Below are 16,518 nucleotides of genomic sequence, written 5' to 3' on the forward strand. Positions count from 1 at the left end.
GTTGGTCCGAGGACTCTCGGTGTGTGTCTGTGATACGGTGGGGCTGTCCAAGGACAAATTATTTGTCCACATTGACCACGTTAAAGTATTTATGATTTGTAAGTGGGTGCAATAGCATCATGGGGATGTGCTAAGTGCCGTACAGCTGTTTTTCTCAAAATTAGAACAGATTGGATTCAACTTTATTGTCATTGTGCACAGTACAAGTACAAAGCCAATGCAATGCAGTTAGCATCCAGCCAGAAGTGCAAATCGTAATATATTATAAAAATAGATGCAGGTAAAGTGCAGTTGCAAATGAGGTAGATATGTAGAATAGTGCAGATGAACATTGTAGTGCAGAGACATGGTAAGGCATGAGGTATAAAGTGGTTCAGAAGTGTATTTTATATATATATATATATATATATATATATATATATAGAAAATATATAATATATACAAGTAAATATACTGTGTGTAGGCATATAGTTATTGTAGTTATGGGAGTACAGCATAGTACTCTGTGCAAGTGGTAAGGGTTATGTAGTATTAAGAAAGGGCAAGAATGCATCATCTAGAACAAATTTCCATTAACCATCTTTTTTGTGGCAATTGAACAGATTACACATGGTCTGTCCACCTACAATGTATTTGAATGGCACCAGATGGTTGGTGGACATTTGATTTACTTGATTCATTTTTTATTTTTTTTTATTATTAACATTTTTATTGATTCATATACACATGATGGAGAAAAACTCAACACATATACGAAGAATCAACATTTGACATTTAAACCCCACTAATACAATCCCACCCTGACCCCCAACGAACACCCCTGTGGTCCCACATAATAACACATACACACACAATCCAAAAAATTAAAAGAATAATAAATAAATAATAAATAAATAAAATAAAATAAAAGAATAATAAACATACATGATTGAACTAAACTACACTCTCCACATCCCCTCCCCAAGAGTCCCCCCAAAAAACTAAATATTTGCCCCATTTTTTAACAAATAAGTCCCTAAACCCCAGCCTTCTACGTACCACTTCCTCAAATGCAGCTACCCTCCCCATTTCTACACACCACTCCGAAAAAGAGGGTGCTCCACTTGACTTCCAACCCCTTCAAATGACTTGCCTGCCGATCATGAGACTGGTCAGAACCCAATTTTTAATGTTACTATCCCCCAAATTCATGACCACCCCATCACCCAAAACACCGAGTCTGGGACAAAGCAAAATACGTTCAAAACATCACACAAATAATTCTGAACCTTTAACCAAAAATCTTGGATCTTAACACACCCCCAAAAGACATGGGTAGTGTCTCCAACTTCTGATTGGCATCCAGCAGGTGGGTGTGTCTTTAAGACCAAGCCTATATAATCTAGAGGGGGTCCAATAAAATCTATGTAAAATCTCTAGATACAGACTTGACATTTTTCAGAATCTTAGTCCACACTCCATCCTCCAATACCAAATTCAAATCATTCTCCCATAATCTCTTGAGAGAAGTTAAAGCTCGATCCCCCAGACACTGTGTTAGCAGGGAGTAATACACTGATGCCTTATGACCTTTTCCAAAAGCAGCAATCACCTCTCCCAAAGCACCTGCCGCCTTAGGGGGATGTGTGCTACTCCCAAAAACAGTACAGAGCATGTGGCGCAGTTGTAAATACCTATAAAACTGAGATCTGGGAATCCCAAAATGATGACCCAAATTCTTAAAAGATCTCAACATTCCACTCTCATACAGGTCGCTGAGTGTAGTAACCCCCCTCACAATCCACTCTGACCAGCAAAAAGGGGACTTGTTGATGCATAATTTGGGGTTCAGCCATATGCTTGAGGCAACATTTAAATAAATGTCAGAATCAAATACTCTGGCCACTCTTGTCCAAATCACGTGCAAATGTGAAATAACGGGGTGTGATTTAACTTTTCTGGTTAGTTTGATATAAAGGCTTTGCAGTGGCAAAATAGGGGCAAGGACTTCCTGTTCAATAGAAAACCAGGGAGAAGCTCTTTCAGGTGGAAGTGACCAATGAGCCAAATGCCTGAGACCAAACATGTGGTGGCTCAGTGGTTAAGGCTCTGGGTTATTGATCAGAAGGTCAGGGGTTCAAGCCCCAGTACTGCCAAGATGCCAATGTTGGGCCCTTGTGCAAGGTCCTTGACCCTAGCTGCTCCAGAGGTGCCGTATCATGGCTGACCCTGCACTCTGACCCCAGCTTAGCTGGGATATGTGAAAAAAAGAATTTCACTGTATATGTATAATGCAAATGTATAATGTGTGATAAATAAATACAATTATTAATAATAAAACAATAATAAAAGGGTAGACCTAGCCCACCTTTGTCAATTGGCCTATGTAGTTTGTTGAAATGTAGTCTGGGATGCTTACCATTCCAAATAAAGGACTTTGCTATGCTTCAAATTGCATGAAATAAGAGAGGGGGACATCTATATGGAGTGACTATAGTAGGTAGTTGAATTTTGGAATGCAATTCATTTTAATAACATTAACCTTCCCAATCATTGATAAATGTAATGAAGCCCACCTGTCCGCATCGCTCGAAAACCTTTTTATTAGGGGATCAAAATTAACTCTGACTAAATCAGACAAATTTGCTGGGAATAATACAATTACCAAATACTTAATGCCCTGTTTGGGCCATTGGAAGGCGCCTGGCTGAAAAGCTGTTACCGGGCAGTATGCTGTCAGAGCTAAAGCTTCAGATTTAGACCAATTGACTTTGTATCCTGAGAGCTTGGAGAAGGAATTAATAATTCTGTGGAGGCAAGGCATAGATCTAGTGGGGTCAGAGACAAATAATAAAATATAATCTGCATAAAGCAGAAGCTTATGTGCCACACCTCCCGGCATCACCCCTGGAAAAATCATCCTCCTTTCTTATCACGGCTACTAATGGTTCCAAGGCAAGACAGAACAGTAATGGGGAAAGAGGGCAACCCTGCCGAGTGCCCCTATTCAGAGTAAAATAATCTGAAATTAATCCATTTGTTTGTATCGCTGCTACAGGGTGTCTATAAAGTAACTTAATCCAACCAATAAATGTACTCCCGAACCCATACATTTCCAAAATCTTAAAAACTTAATCCCATTCTACCATATCAAATGCCTTTTTGGCGTCAAGTGGCAGCGACCGGAGACTGATCATTCGCCACTTACCATATGATATTAATGAAATGCCTAATGTTATCAGAAGAGCTACGGCCCCGAATAAACCCCACCTGATCTATATGTATAAGAGATGTCATAACTTTACTCAACCGGTTAGCCAAAATTTTAGACAAAATTTTAACATCTAGCTGAATCAGGGAAATTGGACGGTAACTCTTACACTCGCTTGGATCTTTGTCTTTTTTAAGAATCAGACTGATCTGGGCTTGTGTCATGGTTGGCGGCAGCTTTCCATTCTTTAGTGATTCCATATAAACTTCTAACAAAAGTGGAACCAGTTCTGTTGCATAAGATCTAATAAATTCAGTAGCAAAACCATATGGCCCCGGAGACTTGCCTGTAGGTAAGGCCTTAATTACCTCTTCAAGTTCCTCCAAGGTTATCTCAGAATGAAGATCATTTTTTTGCTCAGTCGTCAGTTTAGGAAGTTCTAATGGTTCCACAAATTTTCAAATAGCTTCATCAGTAGACAAAGACGTGGAACTATAGAGATCAAGATAGAACTCTTTAAAGGTATTTTTAATATCAATGGCCAAAGTAAAAATGTCACCCCCAGCAGATTTCACTGAGGGAATGGTAGAAAAAGACTCTCTGCTTTATATATCTAGCCAAAAGCTTCCATGCTTTGTCCCCCGACTCAAAGTATGACTGTCTTGCCCTGAACAACCAAAACTCCACTTTCCGTGAAAAAATAGCATTATATCTGTATTTAATCAAGTCAATTCTCTGAGGCCATCAGATGACATTCTGTGCTTCAGCTCTGCTTCGGCACTTTTAATATTCCCTTCCAACTCCACGAGTTCTCGTGCTTTGGATTTTTTGGTGAATGAGGCATACTGTATGATCCGGCCCCTAAGAACCACCTTAAGTGCCTCCCAAGCCGCGCCCACAGAGGACACTGAGGACCAGTTGGTTTCCAGCTTCATTGATTTCAGCCTTTAACATTTGTTGGAATTCAGGATTTTGCAAAAGGGATACATTAAAGCACCAACTATATGATTTATTTTTCTCCGTATATGGCAACACCTTTAAACTCACCAGGGTGTGATCTGAGACTAAGATGTTTCCAATTGAGCAATCAACAACAGATGAAATGAGGGACTTAGATATATAAAAAAATCTATTCTAGAATAAATCTTATGGACTGATGAAAAAAAAAATTATATTCCCTACCGGATGGGTTCAAAAGTCTCCAAATATCTGTTAGACCAAGATATTTACACATCCTGTGAAGCATCAGTGTTGCTCTAGGGGGCTTACACACTTATGCTTCGCTATGATCAAGGACTGAGTCCATCAATAGATTAAAGTCTCCTCCCAATATTATATCATGAGGGGTGCCAGGGGCTTGCAACATCCCTTCATGATCTATAAAAAAGCCCTGATCATTAGCGTTAGGTGCATAAATATTAGCCAAAATCAGACTTTGCCCCTGAATTTCTGCTAAAACAATAATGACTCTTCCTAATTTATCTTTAATCTGTTTGAGACATTTGAATTGTAGATGCTTACTTATCAGTGTAATGACTCCCCTGCTCTTACTTGAGCCAGCACTAAAGAATATTTTCCACCCCATATGTTCCCAAATTTTTTAGCTTCCTGCGGGGAAAGATGCATTTCTTGAAGAAACACTATATCATATTTCTTATGTTTAAGAAGAGAAATAACTTTCCTATTTTTTATGGGGTGCCCCAACCCATTCACATTCCACGTGGAGAGAGATAATCCACTCATACTAACATTTGAAATTTTGACATATTAGAAAAAATAGATTGTGTGTCAAAAATAAAATTATAAAGACCACATTCCACATTAGTGCAACAATCAAACCCCGAACCAAACAAACACAAAAAAGAAAAACATGCGCATTTACCCTGCGCATGACAGCGTCAACCGGCGTCCATCCCTCTAAAGTCAAACAGTCCATGTACACCTACAAGAGCCCCTGCAACAAATTTTCTGTCGGATTGCTCAAGTCCAGTATTTCTATACAATTTTGTAATACTGAATTAAACAACAGAAGATAATCTATAAAACAAACTCCAGCCAATAGGCGGGATAAACACAATGAACGTGTAGATTCATCCACATAACTGTCCCGAAGGTGTGTTCCTCCATAATACAAACTCCAGACTCTAGCGGAACCAGCACACACACACACACAAAAAATAAAATAAAAAAATAACAATAAATAAATAAATAAATAAAAATGTGCTTAGCTTCCTCGGACGATCAAGTGGATGTTCAGTGAGTCAGGCTCACTTGGCTCCAACATGAGAACCACAAAATAAATTAGTCATTGACTTTATCAAGGACATTGCTTGCTGGGGACATTGTAAATAATTTACGGCCATCCTTATCATCTATTTTAAATTTTACCTGGAACATCAGTGCAAAAGTGACCTTCCGTTGATGTAAGAGTTTCTTGCATTCCTTGAATCGATCACGTTTCTCTCTTGTCGAATTCGCAAAGTCTGGGAATAAGAAAATGCTGTGGTTCTTCCAAGAAAGCCTTCCTTTTCTCCTTGCGTAACATGAGATCTTTATTGGATGATCTTAGAAATTTGGCCCAGAATTGATCAGAGCCTGTCTCCCTCAGCGGATCGCCGAGCTGGGACCCTTTGAGCTCACTCAATTTCCAGCTTATGGCCTGTTATGTCAAGCAGATTTGGAAAGAGCCCATCCAGGAATTCCACCATATTCTAACCCTTTGCTCCATCAGGAATTCCAACAATTCAGACGTTATTCCACCAGTTACAATTCTCCATATCCGCCTTGTTCGCTAGCAGATTAGCAGCTAATTCCCTCACAGATGACTCTAGATAATCGATCCGTTTCTCGACGTACCCCACTCTTGTAACCACCTCAGTGAATTTCGTCTCCATGGCCGTGATCGATTGATGTATTGCAGCAAGATCCTCCAAGACAGCAATGACCTTCGTCAGCATTGCCGATACGTTCAGCAATTCTCACCGAATTTTTTCACATCTCTGGCCAAATCGACTCCCTAGCTCGAGGCCTCCGGAAGGGCGTTAGCTTGAGCACGTAAGTGTCTTTTAATTCTCCAGAGCCCGAGGATTTTGAATTCTTTGACATATTGTCTTCCTAGAACAGTTATGGATCAGGGTGTATCGAATCTCACCGGTTTATGACACAAAAAGTATCAAAGAGCGCAGAGCTCGCCGTTCACACATCCGAACCTCGCATGGCATCACGTGACTCCCCCAGGAAAAGTCTTTTTTGGAGTTCAAGCAAGATTCTCTCACACAAGCCTCTTGCACTCATAGTTTGACAGATTATTTTGAATGATTAAGGACAACTAGGGTTAGGGTTGGGATCTACACTCAGGAAGGTTCTAGAGACCCCAAATTTGGTCTCTAGAAATCTTGATTCTGATTCGGGGGGCCCTGATGGTGAAGGATCTCAAATTTCAAGGTCCTGTGGCCTTCAGAACCCCCTTTTCTAGACATCCCACTTGCCCATTAAACCATTGCAATTCCATAGGGGTTTCATGGATAGCCTTAAATTTGGTGCTAAGACCTGGGGGCTTTGAATACTTTATTGTTGGGGTCTCAGAAACAACCTATTAAAAATCTGTGTCCCTCAGTGATTGGGGAGTACTGTAAAAAAATCAAGAAAAATATTATAGAAAAAATAACTGTCACTTTTCTTTCACAAGTCAGCCAATTAATCATTCATTCAGACTTCAAATTTGCACACTTACTAAGGGTCCCCTGAGAAGCTATCTCCCTATTGGTCCCCCTATTGAAGCTTTCTGAGTGGCGTCCACCAAGCCGCTAGTGAAAATGAATGGTATAAACTGTATGTGGGATGCATTCAAGTGCCCCTTATCGACATACTAATAGGACTAAGGCCTAGGATGCAAAAAATATTTTGTATTATTTTCAAAAGATCTCTCTGCCTGTCATAGAAGCCTATGAAACAGACTGCCTATGAGGCCTAAATGCACATGTACATTCATCAGATCATTTATAGTTATTAGGATGAGTTTTGGGATTAAACCACATGCATGGCACTCTGGGCTTCCCATTGAACACGTTTACATAACCCACAAGTCTTGAAAATGTTGATTTAGCATGAAAAATGACTGTCCACGGACCACCTATTTGGCGGCCTTGAAATAGATTGCACGTGGGCACTTCTTGTTTGACCTGGTGAAAATAACCTCATATTTAGAGCTAAGACCTGGGGGCTTCGAATGCTTCATCGTAGGGCCCTTAGAAACAGCCTATTAAAAATATGTGTCCCTCAGTGATTGGAAAGTACTGTAAAAAAAAAATTCAAGAAAATATTATAGAAAAAAATAACTGTCAGCCAATTAAGCACTTAACGAAGTCATTCAGATTTCAAACTTTGCACACTTACTAAGTGCCCAGCACGAATTAAGGCGATGTATGGCATCGGGGGGCAAAGACATACCAAAGTGGTATTTAGTGGGTAAGGGGACAAATAGTGGTTCTGTGTCCAGAAGAAAGACTATGAGAACAAAATAGTGGGTAAGGGGTACACAGGAAGTGAGTTTGTGGACAACAGGAAGACCATTTAGAAGAATAGTGGGTAAGGGGGACAAAGGAAGTGAGTTCGTGGACAAGAGGAAGACTATGAGGAAGAATAGTGGGTAAGGGGGACACAGGAAGTGTCAAATGGACAAAAGGAAGACTAGTGGGTTTGTGGACAAATAGGGGCTCTATGAACGCTGTTTACATTACTAAGTGTCCCGTGGGCGATAGGTGGCTCGTGGGCATGCCCCGAAGTGACTATGACAACTCGAGAGTGCCCCTAGAGGTGTCCATACAGCGAGGTAAGGAGGAAAATGTAACTTACCCTGAAGTAATGGCAAAGTGACAGATAGCCACCAAGTTAATGGGCAAGTGGGAGTCCACAGAAGGGGTACGATCCATTGTCCCAACTACGGGTCCAATGGCAATTTAAATGAATAGGGCTTTCTCCCACGAACACCTTGGTTCCCTTACCTTCTTCAGCAGAACTGAAATTAAGATTTTATAACCTCTTAAAAACTTGCATATTTATTTACATTTAATTTATGTTTAATGCATGTTTAAACTGTGAAATTGTAAACTAATATTGACATCCAATATATCATTTGAAAGATCTGGGTCTCAAGATTTGATATTTTAAAGTGATTTTAACGATCGCAAAGTTGCAACAATAATATTTTATTAAACGTGTCAAGAGTGAAAATCAAAACCCGGAAAATAAAACCGGAAGTTCTGACCTTTATTGTCTACCAGCCAAACACAGATGAAAACAATCCTCCAAACTTTGATATGCTTTTCATTGCAAGAGTAAATAAATAAATAAAATACATTAGTGATTTTAGTCCAAAAATGTACAAATATGAAGAAATATTGATCAATCAGTCTTTGTTCAGGTTTTACATATTTAACACGTTATCATTCATGTCCATTTTCTGCAAAATCTTGCACTCGGTGTAGTGTTTCATAAGCAAAACACCCAAGCATGATTTTTGGGAGGGTCTTACGAACAAAATGAGCCCTCTCCCAACATTTTCTGTGTAGGTGTGATTCGGTAGTCACTCAGAAAAGCCAAACAGGACAGTCGACAGGAGTGATGTAAAGATTTGCGTCATCCAAGTTTGTCTCTGGATAAAGCCGGCCAATGAAAAGCTAGATCATTTTTGACTGATGGGTCGTGTAGCCAATGAAAAGATGAAAACAATGATATAAGGGTTGTTTATATCCCTGATGCTCATGCGCGAAGGTTCGGATTGGAATTCAGTGGACTGTGATTGTTTGTGTGCATAAATGCATAAATATATATGGAATGCATTATAATATATTCCCAAATAATAATAAAAATGATATCTTCATGTATATTTTGGTTTGTGTGGTATTTGTTACATTGAAATATAAATAAATTGTGTGTTTTGAACCAATGTCAACATTTGGCTTACGTAGATACTACAAGGGGTCTATTGGCGCCCCCAAGTGACCTTTTTTGGAAGTACACTTACATAAATCATTATGAAAGAAAGAGTTTTGAACATATTGACTTCAAACTTGTGTCAAACCTTCATCAAATATGTGGCTTTGTATCAGATGTGTTTTTGGGGCACTGCGCATAGTTTTGCATATTTAAAAATAAAAAAGTATTTTATAAATAATATTTGCGGTCACTATTCAAAATATTTGAATAGCTGTAACTAATTTTTTTTATACTACAATGTTACATTTTTACTCTTGAATAACAAATGTCTAAGTGTCTACTTTCAAACGAGCCCAGGTTTGTGTTTGTAGACCAAATGGTTCAAGAACTGGAAGAGTTTTACTTTGGGTATGTCGTTTTCAAGCTCATGCACAAAAAGAGGCCGGATGTTATTAAGCACATTTCAGCTTGTCCATACAATGAAAGCAAATGGGTTCCATCAGGCTGCTGGCTATTTGACAGTTCAGAAGTAATATTTAGGCAGCATAAAAGTAAACCACACAACTCCAGTCGATCAATTAATGTCTTCTGAAGCAAACCGATAGGTTGGTGTAAGAAACAAATCGATAATTAAAATGTTTTTAACCTTAAATCATTTTAAATGACCTGACTCTCGCATGACATTCGTTCCTCTATTGTATACAAAGCACGCGCTTCCGACTTCTCGCGTGAAGGCACCATTGCGCTTACATCACTGATGCATCAACTGCTGGCAGGAAGCGATTTTAAAAAGTATTTTTTACACAAAATGATCACTTTGCTTCAGAAGACTTCATTTTGGTTCTACTGAAGAAGGAAAGTCATACAATCTGGGATTGCTTAAAGGTAAGTAAATCATGAGAGGATTTTTATTTTTAGGGTGAACAAACCCTTTAACTCAAGACATTTCCCACTCATCCATGTGGCTTCATCAGTTGTGTGCTGTAATTGGCTGCCGTTGAACCTCTCTGAGTAATTTAATTAATGTTGTGAATTAGGGTGAAACTGGCGGAGTAAGGTTTGAAAAGAAACACATCCCATTTACTTCAATAATAAATCAGCTTGTCAGCTTGTTTTCAGTTGCTGTTGTTTGACCATGTCTTTCTTTGTCTCTGTACAGGAAGTGCAGAGATATTACAATCAAATGACTAAACAGAGAGAATTGCTTGTGTTTGCACAGAACTATTTACAGAGAGATAATAAGGTAAAATACACAATGTTACACACAAATCACCTATTTACTTAGTACACAAATTACACCGTGTATCATTTAATGTGTTGGTCTGCAGCAGATGTGCTGTGTTCTGCAATGACATGTACAGTGAAGCATTTATTAAGATGCAAAGAATTATTTAAGAGTAAACTAGGATTGAATATGCGATGCAAAATTAGCCTTGACCTTGAAAAATCCACACTCACTGTAAAAACAGAATTGTTGAGCAAAGCTAAAAAATTAAGACTTGAAGCAGGAAGATTTTTGCATTCCCTACAGTCTTAATAATTCTCCTCAGAAAAACTGCTTTTAGTCAGTTTGAATTTGTTTGTTCACTAAATGCAAAATAATTTGTTCAGCCTGTAAAGTCTAGTCGAGACAACTACAGATTTCTTGTTCAAGAAATTATCAATGATCAATACAAGGACTTTTATTCCCTCACAATTTCATTCCTATATATGGTTTATATTACTTTTATGACGTTAACTACAATCTTTGCCTCCGTCAATATGTAAGGCAAGACAAATCATGCAATACTGAATGCAATACAACAGTGGTAGAGACACAGCTCAACCTTTAACCCACAAACCTCAATAAGGGTGACAAACCTCTATATGTACAAAAAAAGCCACACATCACCACACAACAAATTAACAAGTAGTGGCAACAATAAACTTATAACACTAACCTCATAATTTATTCATGTAGATGGCTGGGAACTCACAAATCAGCAACATTATTTAATATGAATTTTTTCAGATGTTCAGACAACTCTGTTAGGCTAGTTAGGGTAACAATCAGAATCAGAAAGAGCTTTATTGTCAAGTATGCTTACACATACAAGGAATTTGTCTTGGTGACAGAAGCTTCCAGTGCACAAACAATACAACAAGACAGAGATAATAATAAAAATTGATCTCGCTCTCCCGCTGATCAGCTGATTCTGTGCCGGCCGTGCTCCATCACGGCCCGGCCATGCCCTCCTAAAAGGAATTGTAATTTACTTATGTGTCTATAGATATAATGTGAATGTGAGTTGTGTGTGTGTGTGTAACAGGATACAGTGAGTGCAGAGGAAGAAGCATCAGGTCCCTCATCTCCTCCTGATGAAGAGTTTGATGGAGTCGGTGACTATAAGGAGTCTTTCCTGGCTGAGTGGTGGAAAGAACCCAAAACTAAAGGAGATACAGGAGAACCAGCTGAATAAAACACAACAGTGCCAGTTTATAAATGTATCTGTACTGTTACCTTCAAAAAGACTTGTGCTCCATTCAAACCCACTGATGACTGTTCCCCCATTTTCCATTGGGAGCTGAATTAACTTCTCATTTTTAACCAAAACTTTGTATGTATGTATGTATTGTTCTGATGCAATAAGGGTCTTTCTTTTTAAAAAACAAAACAAAAAAAACATACACTGATCAGTATGTTACTAATTTAGAGGCAAAATACATATATTTGTAGTTTTCTATTTTAGAGGATATTTTTTTGGTACCACCATCTCATATCAAAGTGTTTTTTGTTGAACTTAGAGTGCCACATCGCCAGTCTAAACTCTGCTTTATCTTACAAATTACCACCAGGCCTGTACTGGGAAAGGCATTTGTACAATCATAAAGGGTGATGTTTTTTTATATTTAGTTATTTGAATACTTTTTCTTTTATTCAATGATGTGTTATGATTCCACAGAAGAGTGTTAATATTTTGTCAATATATTAACTGCCTTTATCTGCAAATGCAGTGTATATAATTCTGAGTCAAATCTAGACATTGATCTCAGGTCAGTTCTGTGCTATATGACATCCATTGTGAGGGATCATAAATGCCCTGCTGAAGAAACACAGATAAGAAACCTGTGATGAAATGTTTGTGTGTGTCATGAAATATAATTATGAAGACGACAGGTGGTCACAGTATTTCAACAATCACCTACATTTGGAACACACTGTAAAATCCACAAAGGCCAAAAACAAAAAAACTGCCTACATTTTTTTAATCAATGTAGCTGGTTGTAGTTCAGTTTTTGCAACACTTACTGTAGAATGAGCCATGTGCCAGGTTGCTTGGGTTTCAATACACACATTTTGCCGTCTTTATGATGTTACTGGACATTTTTGTCTGTCAAAAGGTATTTGAAGGAATGCTTTACCCCACTCTGACCTGTTAATACATCATGGGTCAGTTTAATATATTATAATTATTCACTTCATGATGGCTAATCTATTTTTCTCAGAAAACTGTATATTTCTTAAACGCAAACTTCTCTCAGGGTAGATGGTTTAATGTCAGTATATTTAACTTAATATGTAACTTGTGGCTCATGTGTTCCGCCAAAGTACAGATGTCTATAGTGACCATTTCTATTAGACACAGCCATTTGGTGCAGATATCAGGAAAGGAATTTTTCCACCTGGTTGATCTCGAAACTGATGAGAGACACTGATTCACTGTACTTTTAAGACATTTGGAGAATATACACAACAATACACAATAATTAAACTATATTCAACCGCAGTGAAAACATGACTAAAAATGATGTTTTAACAGATGATGGAGGACCTGGTATAACCTTCATTCAAGAGGTTGATTAGATAGATAGATGGATGGATGGAAAAGAGTGATAGATAGATAGACAGACAGAGACAGACAGATTAGGGTGACCATACGTCCTCTTTTTCCCAGACATGTCCTCTTTTTCGGACCTTAAAAAAGCGTCCGGCTGGGATTTCTAAATTTGCGAAAATGTCCTGGATTTGACTTTAGTTGCATAATGATGTGCATCTGGTCTAATACTTCATTGTGGGCGCGGGCATATTTGCATTATTTTAACCCCTCTTTGTAAGTCCCGCCTTCTCGCACACCAATTGATCGATTATAAGAGGCTTGCAGCAACTATTGGCCAAATTCCTGTCTGTCAATCTCTCTACAGGCTGTGGTGTTCGGCATCAAACAGTTGCTTGACAGTAGCAGCAAATGACAGCTGAGTGGAAACCATACCCAAACGAAAGTGCAAATTTACAGAAGATTTGCACAAAAAATTCCCACGCTTTCGTCCAGGTCAAGTTCCGTGGGAAGCAGAATGTATGACATGTAAAGCTGGCACTTATGTGTCAGTTGCTAATAAAGGTGCAAGTGATTTAGAAGTACACATTAGCTCTGCCAAGCATAAAGGGTCAGCAAAAGGTGAAAGTTCATTTCCATGGCCATTCAAAATTATAGTAATAGTAAATGAAAGTACACTCATGGCATCAAATATTTTATTTTAGTACATGGACATTCAAAAGAATGTTGGAAATTTTTATTTATTTATATATATATATATATATATTTATGTTATGCTAACAGAGTGTCTTTTTCACTATATTAAAGTTTGCATTCATAGTAACACTGTTTTGAACCCTATTAACCCCGCCCCCCTCCATTGAATGAAAACGAGAATATGGTCACCCTAAGATAGATAGAAAGAATATAAAGAGAGATAGACAGAGATAGAGAGAGAGGGATAGATAGATAGACAGACATAAATAGATAGACAGAGAGAGATAGATAGATGATAGAAAAGAGTAATAGACAGAGATAGATAGATAGATAGATAGATAGATAGATAGATAGATAGAAAGAAGCTGTTTATTATTTACTTAAAATGAACTCTGAAAATAATTGAAAGATATTAAATATTGTAGCCGACATTGTGTTGTTGTGCAGCACACAAATAAAGTAATTTATATATATATATATAAAATTCCAGGATTTTGATCGAACATGTGTAAATGAACAGGTTGGTTTATGTAATTTATGTTATGTAATGTAAGCCTATATGTTTAATTGTGTAAATTGGGTCTCGCGGGCGTGAACATGCCAATGACGTCACGATCGGAATTCCGTAAGAGCGCATGTGTTTGCCTCGCATGAAGCACGCGGAACTCCACATCTGTCAGGTAAGAATCAGATAATCTCTGAATAAAACTGTGTTTGTAGCAGTATAATGATACATAGAGCGGCAGTTTGTGCTAACAGCATCGAATTTTATGCCATCGAACAGAAGCAATATATATGGGCGGTTATATAGTGACTTGTTTGTTTGTTGTAGTTAGTGATATACTGCTATCTTTAATGAATTACCGCAACTCATAATTAAGCATTTCAAATTGGATCGTTCACTGTCATGTTTTAGTGCGAGCTTAGCGTGTCGCATACGACCTGGTATAATTTTATAACAATTGAAACAAGTCAAATGAAATAACTGTGATTTCTTAAAAAAGAAAGTCTTATTACAACAACCTGTGTTTTGACTCACTACATGGAGCCAAATTACTTAAAAATGATTTTTTATGTAAAGACATACGGTGTGTCATTTTAATCTGTGTTGATTTTAATTGGAGCATTCCAAACAAACAGTAACTCGTGAGGGAGAGAGGGATGGATGGATGGAAGTGCAGCGAAACTCCGCTAAACTCACCTGGGCGGTCTAATCGCATTCCACACACACTCACTCATCAGACCAGTCACACATGCATGCATCACAGGTTTCTCTCTATGAGCATTTCAATATTATTTACTGAAGACTCCATCTCAGTGTGAGTGTTTCTAATCGCATCACAGTTGAGCTGTTTCATTACTGTTTCAGTCTGATGAAAATATGTGACAGAGAACAGATAATGTAGGAGGCATTGGCCAGTTGATATCTTTACTAACAGTTTCAAATAGTTTAAGTGAAACATCTTTTGTTTTTTAAACCGGCTGGTTCACATTGCTCAGATTCTTGTGAGTTACCGAAGTTGAACACACGCTCACACAAAGTGAATGTATCATGAGGAAACTGATTTTATTCATAGCATTTCTACTGTTTGTCAGTGTTAATTGATTTCTATTAATTAAATCATATTTTGAGCTACTGTACAGTAATACAGCCTCATTTATTTCTTGTGGTCTATTTGAGCTGTTCTGTTGTATAGGTTAACACCCAAAATGAGGTGACACTGTGGTGCATCGGTATTTTAGCTGTGTGCTTTTCATGTAAGTCTGTATCGTGTTGTGCCATCATTTTGTAAGTTCATGAGTTTATTTCTTGTTTAGATGGTCCTCAGACAGAATGGAGGGCTGGACCATCCTATGATGATTTCTGTGTCCTGTGTGTACATTAAGGCCACATCCACACTAATCCATTTCATTGGACAATGCGTTAATTTCGCTACATTAATGATGCCTATTATTACATCTTCATTTATGCATTTGACAGACGCTTTTATCCAAAGCCACTTACAGTGCATTCAATGTGCAATAGGCTTTACATTTTGTCCATTTGTCATTTGTGTGTTCCCTGGGAATCAAACCCATTATCTGGGTGTTGCTAGCACCATGCACTGTTAGTTGAGCCACGGGAACCCTCAACACCCGAACAGCATTTTCCCAAAAAAAAAAAAAATAAAAATAAATAAATAAAATGCTCTCCATATCCGCATTCTTTGAAAAACAATGATATGAGAAACTGAAAATGAGTAGTGTGGACTTGGCCTAAAATGACCAGATTAACAGGTGTTATTTTGATTTTTGGGCACCCTGACAAGTTTGCACTCTGGGCCCCCTAACTTATTACAACCCAGTGTTTCCCTTAGGATTTTTTACAGCAGCGGTGCTGTTGTGCGCACGTCCACGAACCCTCAACGCCGGACCTGTAATGTTGGTTGAGGAATAACTTGAAATGGGTGTCAAACTCAATTTCAACCTGGGCCACATCAGCGTTATGTGTGCCTTCAAAAGAGCCAGTTGAAAATGTGGCACCAACACATGTTTTGGTAGCACACATACAATTACCAAAAATATTGCATATTTTGTGCATTGAGATGCACATTTGATAGTAAAGCATTGATTTTGAGCTTGGGATGCAGAGGAAAATTATGATATTAACAACATTAACATCTGTGGGAAAAAAAATGAACACCTAATTTTTATAAATTGAAATATTCTGACATTGTGACTAAGTTGGGTCTCGTTTACAGTTCCCTTACAACTCAGTACACTTGACATTGCGTTTGCTAATGCATATGAGGAGTGTCTTTCCACACAACCTAGTTGAAACCTCTCTACAATAATGGCAATATTCTAATATTGGCTATGGTGTTTGAGTCCCGCCCTTTT

At 38.1% G+C, this 16,518-nt stretch overlaps 1 protein-coding gene and 1 long non-coding RNA gene across 5 annotated transcripts in view; both read left to right on the forward strand.

Annotated features, from left to right (window-relative positions):
* The first annotated feature begins 9,616 nt into the window (after window positions 1-9,616).
* Window positions 9,617-12,786, forward strand: LOC127425158 (uncharacterized). The gene is made up of 3 exons (XR_007894568.1): window positions 9,617-10,012; window positions 10,287-10,370; window positions 11,437-12,786. It is a non-coding gene; the product is annotated as an uncharacterized LOC127425158 (long non-coding RNA).
* Window positions 12,787-14,254: 1,468 nt separating this feature from the next.
* The window catches only part of LOC127425137 (oxysterol-binding protein-related protein 7-like), a 41,707-nt gene continuing 39,443 nt past the window's right edge, over window positions 14,255-16,518 (forward strand). For 2 of the 4 annotated variants that reach the window (XM_051670812.1, XM_051670816.1), the window contains exon 1: window positions 14,255-14,318. The gene's annotated coding sequence lies outside the window, so the exon portion shown is untranslated. Of the gene's footprint in view, window positions 14,319-14,786; window positions 14,958-16,518 lie in introns of those variants that run through there. The other 2 variants (XM_051670815.1, XM_051670814.1) reach the window with 2 other exon arrangements.

Source organism: Myxocyprinus asiaticus, chromosome 34 (assembly GCF_019703515.2).
Source record: "Myxocyprinus asiaticus isolate MX2 ecotype Aquarium Trade chromosome 34, UBuf_Myxa_2, whole genome shotgun sequence".
Lineage (NCBI taxonomy): Eukaryota > Metazoa > Chordata > Actinopteri > Cypriniformes > Catostomidae > Myxocyprinus > Myxocyprinus asiaticus.